A 12,974-nucleotide genomic window follows, 5' to 3' on the forward strand; every position below is an offset into this window, starting at 1 on the left:
GGTGATGAGTCCTTATAAGCAGACAGCAGGTGGGCACAGCTTGACCTTCCAGATCAGTCAGATTAAGAATATAATATTTTCTACGCAGTTAATGCTGAGATGATGTTAATTACTTAGCAGATCCTAAATGCCACAACTGATTTTTTATCATTCTGACAGAACAAGGGAATGATAAGTCCAGTATAAAGGAGCTGGCAGGAAGCTATCTGGCAAGTTCTCAAGATAGTATGCAATTAGGGTAAGAAAAAAGAAAAATATAAAAAAATAAAATCATAATGTTCTTTAGGCTTGTTTCCTAAACAGACCATTTTTGAAGTGTCAACCAACAGAGAAACTGAGTATTAGTAAAACAAAGTGTGTATTGCTCATTTGTGAATACTGATGAAAACATGAAAAACCCCACAGTGCTACTAATGGATTCGGCAAAAGCAAGGAAATTTGGATCAAGATTTGCAGTCCTGGAGTTGAAAGTAAGGCCCCTCAGTAGTCTGATATTCAAAAATACTGAGTTGCTCCCCTAGTTGCACGTGTCTTGGTATGGACGTGCATTATTTTTAGAAACCAGAGCTCTAATACTGGAGCTCAGAAGAAAGCAGGGTTTTTAAATACTTAACATTAATAATGGAATAACCATCTCCTATGTGTAGAAATGGTCTACAAAAAGTGCAGTTCAGTTAGTTAAATGATGCTGGTAGAAATTAAATTGGCATCTTCCCTTGCATTACTTCCTGCTGTCTTCCAGAACTAATGTTTTCTTAATATATGTTTCTGAATCTAATTCTTCCTGAACATCCGGCACTCAGAGACTGACAGCAATATACAGTCACTCCTTCACCATGTACCAAGGTATTAACTTATCACTAGGGTAAAAAAACTGCTGCTTTGATTTTATTGCAGTTGAGCACCAAACTCTCTAAAAAATTATATCCCAAGTAAAGCAATGACAGGTGGCAAAAAAATGAGAGAAAAAAGATTGTACTAATTACTGAAAAAGGAGGCTTGTGTGGTCAGGCTACATGTAAAAGATCTGACTGCAATGCTTGATAGAAGTAGGTGTTACAAGATTTTTTGAATCATATTCTCACATTAAAATGTAAGTGGCTCATTTTCTGTAATAAACAACAAGCCTGTTCATGCCCAGCCCAGCAGATTTTCAGGTAGGTTAATGGACATGAAAAAAAAAGTTCAGGTTGAGACTTTTAGCTCTTTTGGAAGTAGTGTTAGGCTGTCTTTCTGTGCTGAGAACCTGTCTAGCCTCTGAGTGTTTTGGGAATTAAAGCAAACGAGAAAAATATGCCCCAAAAATGTTAGTGTGGATATATTCAGGGAATAAGTGAGCTTACACGTGAGCATACCAGAGTACTGCATAAACATTACTTGCAAAACACTGTGAATGGAGGGCAATATAATGTCAATCCATGATCCCAAACCATACAGCTTCAAGTCTTCAACAAAACTACTTTACAGCAGAAATATACTTGGTAACAGAGGGTTAACCTGCAGAAATTATTTTATTGTAAGCCTTGCAAATTTTAGTGAGACTTCTGTCCTCTTTTCTGGGTTTACATTAATACATTAATCTCTTAGTGTTTATTGCTTTTAATAAGCATGAATTCCTACACTTGTAGGAAGGTGATGGAAAAGTTTGAAAATGTAACCTGAGTGCATGTTACTAATTTAGAAAGTTTAAAGAATGAACTAAACTAACAAAAAGATAATGTTTTTGAGCATCTCATGGTTTGAGAGCCTGAGTTTTAGATCCTTGAGAACAGCAATATTAACATAGCAATTTTTTGCAAAGTCAAATACTTCCAGACAAGGAGAGTGATTTTTAAAGATTAAAAATTAATTATTTTTATCATATTCATATAATTTAGTAATCATATGGAGTAGGAACTCAAACAATACGTAATGGAAAAATATTTCTTGAACACCTAAGCAGTTCTTCCATTTTATCTATTAAAAAAATATCATGCCTAACAGCAAATGCAATACAAATACTTTAATGAACACCCGTAACAGGAAGCCAAGAGGCTAATTCTCAAATTCTGGTGATTAGAAGTAGGGGAAATTGTTTTCCCACCTCAGAAAATATTCATTAAAATTAGTTATAATTTATATACTCATAAACTTGAGACTGGAAGGTAAGGAAGACAGAAATACCTGTGGGAACAAAACTGTAGAGAGATTATCCCACAGGATCCAAGAGCAGTTAAATAAGAATAGACCTGAATGGAGCAAAAGGTCTTCAATCCAAGTTTCACTCATTACAGCTAGATGCACTGATCACCACTGTGTTTACCTGTGGCAGAAGAGGTCATGGCTTCTTTAAATTATTGAACAGAGACATTGGGCCAGAAAATTAGAGGAGCTGATTCATTGCTCCAATGATTAGGACATTCAGCTTGGGTACAGACGACCTAGTTTGTGTTATGACTCAGGCAGTCAATGAAGCCACTGAACCTCTAGCTTCAAATGAAGCACATCAGGTAGAGGAGAGCAAAGGCTTCTGGATGCCTCAGGAGGTGAGCAGTCTTCACCACAGCAGCTTGGAGAAACCAAGACTGAAAAGACAGCACTGGAATGACACAGGCTTTGCGCTCGGGCATAGGAGACCAAGGTTTAAATTTAAATATCCAGTTTGAATCCAGTTACAACGGAGAGTTATCCACTTTCTTAGAAGGTGTCATTTCCCCCAGGTTACTGTGGGGTGTTTTTAGTTGTACTAACTCTGTCATAAAGTATGTCTGAATTTGTACCACAAAAAACTTAGATTTTAATGACTTCATATTTTTATGCTTTAATAGAACACTCTTTTCAGGGTTTAATCCAAGAAGCCCTATTAAAATCAGAAGTTTTGGAAGTTATACGGAACACATCAAATTTAAATGTAGCATTTAATTGTTTTTCCTCATTACTGAACTAATTATGATTTTAAAAAATAATGAATTATTATAAAAGAGGTAAAAAAACCCTGTTCATTGCTTGAATGGAGGGGGCTTTGTTATGTAAGTTTAAGGCTAAATACAAGCTTCCTAGAAAGAAAGGACAAAAAATAATCATACCACTTAATCAAAAAAAGTGCCTATGCAAGCACATCCAGACTATAATGATAGTCTGCACTTTGAGGCTAGTCATGGAAATGTCCAGATCACATTACTGTCAAAGTCAATAGTACAGCTATGGATAGATCTAAACATAATATAACACAACAATCCAATAGACTTTTAAAAATTAATAAAGGCATAGCTATAAGATGCTCATATCTTGTTACTCCAGATCTCTTAAAACTACATTATGGCATAAAAATTGGATAAATTAAAAAATGTTCATATAGTTAGTCCATTTTCCCAGTTATAAGCCTGTTCCTAAGAGCTAATGTAAAATTTCAGAAGGATGAGTGGCATCTTGAAGTGGATAAATGAGGGAAAAGAGCAAGAAGGAGGCCCTTCTTCTGAAAGCAGCACCTTTTTGCTGGTTTCACCAGAAACAAAAAAATAAGACACATACACAAATATAAAGTATAATATATGTGTATCCAAATGTGTGTATATATACATACCTATATTGAATTTTTTAGTGACAGAGACCAGACACTGAGAAGCTCAAAACAGCATTGGAGAGTTTGGAGCTCAGAGCAGCTGGATTCATCTGGTGAGGTCTGAGAAACTCAGCATCAGCAAGAGAAAGTGGTCACAGAAATCAAAACCCAGCCCACAGCGATACTTGGCATAAGCAAATGTCAGTGACCATGGGGAAGACCTCTTTCCTTGCCTGGACAGAGCCTTTATTAATATTAACTTGGGAGAGAACATCAATCTGTTTATTTAGGCTTGGGAACCAGTGAGTAGAACAATGAATTGGGTCAGAGAGTGTGAATCTGTTTGTCTAATTGTAAACATATACTATACTGGAAGATATGTATGGTATTATAATGGATGAAACAAAATGAAGGTTTGTGCATTCAAATATTATGATGACAAACACAGCAGCAACTGTACTACCACCTGTTTCTCGGAAAAATACTGAACATAGACTTGTTTTGGGATCTTTATCCAACTGTATGGTTATCTCACCTCACAGTATGTTTTCTGCCTCTTGTTCTGAGGCTTCTCTCAATTTTTTTCGTGCAAATGGAAAAGAAAGATAATTGCAGTGTTAATTACAGCTTAAAGATTAATGGCAAAATAACAAAGCATGGAGCAATAGCAATAAAATCTGGGTAAGAGAGTTGAAAGCAAGCCAGAATGCTTTAAAAGGGGATGCTTCATTTCTCCTGGTGTAGAGGTTATTTCATTCTCCTTAGAAAAAGGAAGCCAAAATCAATTTTAAGGACAACTTTTGTATTTCATTCAGTGGTTCTTTGATGGAAAATACGTAAGTGGCTGCTGGAGTATAGACTAAAGCCAAGTTTTCCTTAGCTATTACAGGGGAATTGTGTTCACATACAGCTCAGATAAATGTTTTGCTCATGTATTTGTTTTTTTTCTTTGTATTAAATTAGAGAACATTTTCAATGGAAGAGGCAGAAAATTCCTTTATTCTTTATCATTATAACCTGCAGTTATAGTGGTGATTTTTTCTGGAGATTGAAGATATAAGCTTGAATTTCCTGAGCCAGAGGAAATAGCTGAATACAGGTCTCCCCGGTCAATGCTTTATCCACTGAACTATTGTAACAATGAGTAGGAATGATTTCCACTTCCAGTGCAACTTAGAGGGAACGTGATAGACAACCTTGTATTTTGTACAGACCCAAGTGATGGAGAAGGTTGCAGCCCAGACCGAGACCCTCTGAGACCCCAAGGTTCTCAAGGAAAGCAGTGAGTTGTTCATCAGTTCTGCTGAAACATAGCACAGAATAAGAAGTAAAATTCTCAGTGTTATTACTTTGGCTGATGCAGTATGATATAGAAACCATCAGGAGCTATATATTGTTAGATATAACTTTAGCTATAGCTATACATTGTTAGATTTAACTGTTGGCAGACTCAGTGCAGCCATTTTCTACTCAAATTCTGAGTTAAAATTTTAAATATGGCAGAAAACTACCATAAATAATACTAAATCATGATAAACACTGTCACAGTGCTACAAAGCAATGTTTGAAGAGAGGGATGCCAAATGGCAGAATGGGTAGTGTGGTGAACTGCTACCTCAGCTCTTTGGTGGCTGCTAGGCAATTTTGATCACAAGTACAAAGGCTCACTCTTTGTTGGAAACCCATAAAGGAAGTTGTCTCTGCTATCCTTAGCTGGAAATAACTCAGTGTAATCCTTCTATCAATGAAACAGCTTTCATTAATATTGCTCCTTTGCTGAAGAGGTTAAACTTGCCTATTGCCAAACTTTAAGCAGTTATAAAGATGCTATTTTAACTGCACATTATAAATTTATACTTTATAAGGGCTTAGTCATAAAAGGACTTAGAGACTCACATTGTGACACTTGGAAGACAGAGCTAGAACTGAGATTTTCTTATTTCTTTTTTTTTTATTATTTTTTTTTTGAGATCAAGACACTCAGGAATCTTGTTGTAGGTTGTCTGCAGATGTAAATAGGTAACAGGTCATTCTGGTTGGGAAATCAGAGATGTACCAAAATGAATATCAGTCACACAATTTGTTTGTGTGTCAGTGGTTACATAACTTCTCATGCTGCAACCAAGCTGGTTAAATAAGCCTTCCATTTTAAGGCTGACTGGACCTGAATTTTCTACCTCAGTAATGCACAGGTACCCAAGTGGTGCACTTAGAGTCAGTTATACAAGTTTATAACAAAAAGATGGCTCATGCACCAGAGAATTAATAACTCTGTACAAATACGAGACATCAGTTAGATACAGGTATATGAGAACAAAAATATAAAAGAGGAAAAGTTTGGGAAAATCATAAAGTGCTTTTTAGCCATCTCTTGCCAAGAGTTAGAAATTGCATCTCAGTTACACAACAGAAGTAAAATCCACTTCACATTTCCCCAGGAAAGCAAACTACCAAGCTCTGAATTTTTACAAGAATGATCTTTATTTCAGGATTACAAAGGAGAATAAAATTATCTTCAGATTATTTATGAACTAACTGCCAGAAATCGTCTTGTTAAAAAAAAATAAAATTGTTGCTTAAGGATGCACACTTAGATTTATTGAAATGCTTTTCAAAAGATATTAGTATCAATTCTCTTGTTCTTGTAAAAATGGAACTAACAGAAGTGTAATGAAGTGTCAAATTGTTCCTTAGTTATTACTTCTCCATTTGTTTTACATTATTGACAGTCTTTTAAAAAATTGTTTGTTGTTACTTATCAGTGAAGCTTTGAGAGTCTGAATAGCTCTGAAGACCAAATAAATACACAGTCTCTATGTTAAAAAACAAACTAGAGAGTAATTTATTTTAATATGATTAATAGACATTGTACTCAAAAGTATAGCATATAGTATAGACATATAAATGTTGTTGATGGTGTTGATGAATGTTTCATATGCTTATCAAAAAGCTTTGGTTTTAGAATAAAAAACTTATTCAGAGAGTATATTTTTATGGAGACTGAAAGAATATAACTTCTCAGACTAAACATTTAATTGAGAAACACATAATTTCATGGGCAGCAAAAAGAAAGCTACATATCATTAGGTAAGAGAGGTGCTGCCTGGGCATTCCCACAGCCTAGAAGATCAGGATTGTCTCTGATGCATTGAGCATGTCTGTACATATGCACCATTAAAAAGCTGAAATAGTACTCTGTATTAGGTGCAAAAGACAGGTGCAGGGAAGAGAGTCACTCTGTTTCTCTAACACTTCTCTTTTGAAATCATCAGATCCTATGAATTAATTAAGGATTTTAAAAGTCCTCAGTAGATTATCAAGGAAATATTATCTTGTTGTATAATACTTTTATTTTTTAACTCACTTACTCTAGTCACTGAGGTCAAGACCTGTTTCAGAAAAAGCTGGATTCCAAGTGTTCATATTTCTTCTACTGACTCCTCAGATCTTCAGAAACATATCTAGAGAAAAAAAGCATTATAATGCTCACATGATTTCTACTAAATTTTCAATTTCCTGAAATTTTAGCAGTAGCAGTAGAAACCTTTGAACTCCTGTGCTTCACAAGTCTATTCCTGTTGTTGCTTTACCTCACTTTTTTTAAATTAAACTGTGAAGCAGCAACGGAGGTCAAGGTACACTCAATTAAAATAATATTGCATTGACATATGTTTGCAAGTAAATGTTTAAAGGTATTTTATGAAGGTTACAGTGTTTGTAACAAATGGCGTGCTGAGTGGTCCCCTGTTGCTTATGAAGTTAGAAAGGCATTCCCTATGGCTGCATAATTTCTTTCAAGCCTCTTATAGAATAGTACACATCTCCAGTTTAATATAAACATGACCCTTCAACAGCAACATATAAAATACCTAGCTCTCTGTTTGTTGAAATAATGGATAAGGTGAATCCAAATGTTTTGGCAAGATATCTAGGTTCAAAGATAGAAATGTATTTCCCCATAAAACAAGTCATCTGCAACTGCTAACCCCCCAAAATGTAAAAGAAATAGAGTAGCTCTTCAAAAGACAGTCTTTATTGCTGAGTATTCAACAGATTTAAGCCATATTAATAGTATTTAAGAATTTTGAATTTCCTTTTTTATCTGAATTTACTTTTGGATGCTTCTAAGCAAATATGCTGGCTTTAGCTTTACCACCTTGATTTCTCATGTAGGTGTCTTTATGACTGATATATTTAAAAGAGATGAGAAATTGAAACCCTCAGTCACCGTCAGAGGTGAGTTTCTGTCACAGCCCTGGATTTGGCCCTCATATTCTTTGAAGTTCATTCTGCACCTGCCCACTCCCCTCTGCCCTGTGAAACTAGATTTTAGAAGCTCAGCTAAAACAAAACCCAAGAACAACCTGAGATCCTCAGACATTCATATTTTAGTGTATATAATTAATTTAGTGCACTAAAATTAAATGTTGCTAAAGTGTTTCAGAATAGATGTTCCCTGACTAAGCAAAAATAATTCTGAATTCTCCATTGAATTATATCATGGGGATATAATTGACTCACCAATTTAAAAACGTCTATTTATAAATTTGACTTGTTGATGAGGCTTTTTATGGTTAAAAAATGCAAATGACCAGACCAAGTCATGTCAAAAGGCAATGTTCAAACACTGAAAATTTTTATTTAAATTGTTTGCCTCTCTATATATGTAAAAACCCCCGGGGTTTAAACTTGGGTATTCAGGACTGATACAAAGACTTATACAAACTTTGATAAGAAATCTTAGGTTTGAGTATTTTCAAAATATTTTGCTTGTTAGCATTAATTTATGAGACTTTGTTTCCAGAAGTCTCAGCTAGCTATTATGTATTATATTTCTGTTTCTGAAAAATGGTTATGACATTTCTAAAGTAATGCTTTTAGAGAGTGTCTCAATGAAGTTTCATTGAAATAGCATAGATGTGGTTGTTAGTATTAATCAGGAAAAGAGAAAACTCCCACAGGTGATTAACTGTGTCCCAAATATTGTATACAGGCAGCTAAAAGAATATTCTGAGAAAAGACACTGAAAGAAGTATTCAGAGTGCAGAGACCACAACTAATGAAGAGCTGATGCAAGAAGTGCTATTGTCAATGCTAAATAGAAAGGTAAAAGTTATTTAGAATTTACTTAAGCAAAGCTCCACCAGAGGAAATGTTTGAGGTCATCAGGATTTCATCTTCAATGGAGACTTTCCACTCCAAAATCTTTCTTTACCTGGACTGGCTTGAGAGGTGGGACCATGCAAACCTCAGGGAGTTCAGCAAGGCTGAGTGCAAGGTCCTACACCTGCATTGCAGCAATCCCAGCCACACCCCCAGGCTGGGCAGAGAAGTGATTGAGAGCAGCCCTGTGGGGAAGGACCTGGGGGTGGTGGCTGATGAAAAACTCACCATGAGCCCACAGTGAGTGATCACAGCCCAGAAAGCCAAGGATATCCTGGGCTGCATCCAAAGGAGAGTGGACAAGGTCAAGGGAGGGGATTCTGCTCCTCTGCTCTGCCTTTTTGAAACTCCACCATGAGCACTGTGTCCAGCTCTGGGGTCCCAAACATGGAACTGCTGGAGCGAGTCCAGAGAAGGGCCACAAAGTTGATAGAAGGACTGGAATATATCCCCTAAAAAGATGGGCTAAGCAAGCTTGGGCTGTTCTGGAGATAAAAAAGCTGTGTGGGGACCACACAGTATCTGAAGGAACTTTCAGGGAAGCTAGAGAGGGACTCTTTGTCAGGAACTGTAGTGGTAGGGCAAGGAATAAAGGCTTCAAAATGAAGGAAGAAACATTTAGGTTAGATTTTAGAGATAAATTCTTTACTGCAAAGGTGGTGAGGGAGTGGAAGAAGTTGCCCAGAAAAATTGTGAGTATCCCAACCCTGGAAGTGTTCAAGGCCAGGTTGGATGGGGAACTGAGCAGCGCTGTCTATTGGGAGGTGCCCCTGCATCTGGCAGGGGATTTGGGATGAGATGACCTTTAAAGTCACTTCCAACTCAACCCATCTTATGATTCTATGATTCTGTAAAGCAACCACAGTCCTCAGCCTCTGAGGTCTTTAAGGCTGTGGTTGGCATCAAGTATGTCTCTTTGTTTTTCTGCTTTTAAAAATTCTCTGCACTTTTTACCGATCAAGAATACTAAATGCAGAGCTATGTACTGCAGAACCTAACTGAAAACTTATGTTAAATACTACTGAAAATGTGGTGAAAACCAGACTCCAACTGATGAAGCATTGCTTTGTGCAAATTTTATCAACAGTAATTATTTCTTTCTCTGTTTGTTCCACACTATATTCTATAAAAAAATAAATAAATTGTTACACAAGAAACTAAGGGTCTATGACAGGGTAACACCTGAAAGTGGTTGTAGGTCTAATCTATCTTCATTAATCTTCATTCACTGAGTTGACATCTTACTGTATAAGTGAGATTAAATACTTTATTTCATTTCTTGTGTCAACACAAGACAAGTGATAGGTCAACAACATGATTTCTGGACCCAAATACATTGTATTTCAGAGGTAAGAAGCTTCCTTACCTCTTGCAGATCAAGTGGGGTAATCCTGTTATTAGACCCACCTCAGTGGGGTGCAGTGCTCATTCCCTTCAGTGTGAAAAAGGACATTGCATTCAGACTGTAGCAATGACAACAGGAACTGCTGTGGCAGCTGCCACATAAAAACAAAGTGATAGATCAGTGTCCTGCTTCCATCACTGCCAAACAGCAGATATTTGGTGAAAGTTATAGGGAAACCACACTCATGTAGTTATTCTTCTCCAGGGTCCCTTTTCCACCATTGGAAGTTACTGGCTTAGAAAACTTCTGTCAAAAAGATGATAATGCCCTGATACCTGGAAGGTAATCTGGCTTTTTGCAACAAGTAACATTGAATTATAAACCAACATTGTTGGATTTGTGCATCTATTCTTGACCTTCACCTCATAAAACAAGGGTGTTCAGATCAAATCCAAAGAGATTATTATCTTCATGGGTTCAATGACATCACTCAGAGAATACTAAAAGATCTCATGCCTAGCATCCTACCACATCACAAGCATCCTACCAGTTTCTGGGCACTTTTTTCTTTGGGTTCCCACTGAGTGAAATGTGAATCAGAACTCATTCTGAGGAGTTAATTTCCCTAAAAATTTTCACCATGCCTTAGAAGGCTATGACTAACTGTGCAATAATTCATTATCAGCTGCTTTGGTGAAACACTTTATAGACAGATGAAACAGAGAAAAAAAATAATAGAAAAAACCCTCAACAAACCCCAAACTTTAGCGAGAACAAGGGCAACAAATGAATATAAAAGCACAAGTGATGGATTTTTGTTGTACCTTTGTATAGCAGAGTAAAAGGGATGGAAATTGGATTTCCATACTCTGCAGATGTTCCGCAGATGTACTTGCTGTTCTTATGATTCTTTTTGCATCAGTAGACACTAGGATCCTCTCTGTGATGTCTGCTTTGGAGATGCTAGTGCATGTATATGCTAAATGATCACTGAAAGGCTTTGTATGCACTCTTTTGATGGAACTACTAACATTCATGTACAAGGTGTATCTCAGTGCCATGCTACAGTTTTGTGAAATGTGGTCCAAAGACATACAAATGTCCCTGTGTTTGCATTTAAATCCATTAGGTGATACAAGTGCATTTTGACCACAGATGACTATGAAATTAGGAGATAACCTGACCTTGGTAGCCAGGAAAAGAGAGTGAACTGCTGGTGTAGTATTAGTGTAGTGTAGTGTACTACAGCTGTTCCAGGATTCAACATCCACAGCAATTGCAGTAGAATGAACACAGATAATGTGAGGAAGAATTTCCAAGAAGAATTAATGGCCTATGATAAAATGACATGTTATTTACACCAGAGGGAAAGTAAAGAACAGATTCAAGGCAATTTGACAGGATGTATTTCCAGTTAATCCACAGCAAATGATGCACACAAGAAACTCTGACTTTCCCTCAATATGAAATTTCATATTCCTTGACCTATTATAATTAAAATTAAATAAACTTATATTATTCAGAATAAGATATCCAAATCCAGCATGAATAATCCACACTTGATTAAATCAGTCTACATTTCAAACTCTTAAATTTAATTCTATACTAGACTTAATTGGGTTTTGGATTTATGTACTGGATTAGTCTTTGATCTGCAGAAGGAGCAAAGAGTACATCACAGCACTCAAGGAAGGAGAGATGAGTACTGCTTGAGAGAGGCTAACTAAATTTCTCCTTAAACCATAAAGACTGTGCCTTTTCAAAAGTGTCCCCTTTCCCAGATGTGCCTTTTTCCACTCTCCTTTTGTTTGCTGAGTATTTCTGCAAAAGGAAAAGACACACAGGTTACTTAAGACAACCCAAAAGGACAGATTGCACCTGAGCCCCTGCCTGTACTTGTGACACTGAAGTACAGCCTCCTATTTTTCTCTGTGCACAGGCGGGCATTCTCAGGCTCCCCACAGCAAAATAGGCCTCTTGTGTCATGAGAAAGAAAATAGTCTGCATTTTTATAGTTGAAGGATTGATTTCCAGAGGAGCTCAGCATAAGTTTGAGATTTACGTCCTACTCAAGGCTTCTACTAAATTTTCTCTGTTAATGGGTTGTTGAAAACTGTATTTGCTGATGGGAATTAGCCGAAGCAGTTTGTTTCTGTGCAAATAAAACTAAATTTTATTCCCAGTTCTTTCTTTCTCCTTCCTATACCTAGGTTCTGGTGAAATTTTAAAATAATTAAGAACAATTTTAATTCTGTTCCTAACAGTCTTTTTTCTTCTCCCTCAACTGAGAGGTTTTGCAAAGCCTCAACAGTGTGAGAATAGGAGAATATATATATATATATACACATACATACATACATACATATATATATATATATGACAAAAATAAAAAGTGACAAAAGTTATCAACCAATTAGAATTTCAGCCTCTGAACTCAAAAGGACTTGGTTTATACTTTTCTCTTAGAAGGTGCTTCCATTATTCTTCATTGTTCCAACAGAATGAAATAAGAATAAAGCCTTATGAACGCAATACTTTGAATTCAACCCTAGGTGATATGTTCTGGCCTCACCTGTAACATTTAATCCAGTTCTTTTATACAGCTTCCAGAAAATTCTCAAAAAGCTTATTACTGAATCAGCTAACAACTTTGTAGTCCAGCTGAAGGTTCTAGCACTACTTTCAGAAGAAAATGTTACTCATTTAAAATAAAAGTTTAAGGAAACTGAGCTATACCTTTAATTTATTTTGCAAATATTGAATGCACAGCCACACTTTGCGTCAAACCATACTTTATTTTAGGTCCATAGCTTGCAAATGAACACTGAACTTCCAAACCAGACCTTTTGCTGTCTCATTACTTCTCCTATACAGTACTTTGCAGTTCCTGTCTGTGCAATTTCCTTTTATTAATGTACAAACAAA

At 36.3% G+C, this 12,974-nt stretch overlaps 1 long non-coding RNA gene across 1 annotated transcript; it reads right to left on the reverse strand.

Moving 5' to 3' along the window:
- Positions 1 to 4,510: 4,510 nt before the first annotated feature.
- Positions 4,511 to 6,996, reverse strand: LOC107216018. The gene is made up of 2 exons (XR_001525350.2): positions 6,910 to 6,996; positions 4,511 to 4,841 (listed from the first exon to the last, which is right to left on the reverse strand). It is a non-coding gene; the product is annotated as an uncharacterized LOC107216018 (long non-coding RNA).
- Between the last annotated feature and the right edge of the window lie 5,978 nt (positions 6,997 to 12,974).

The sequence above is a fragment of the Parus major genome, chromosome Z (assembly GCF_001522545.3).
Source record: "Parus major isolate Abel chromosome Z, Parus_major1.1, whole genome shotgun sequence".
Classification (NCBI taxonomy): Eukaryota; Metazoa; Chordata; class Aves; order Passeriformes; family Paridae; genus Parus; species Parus major.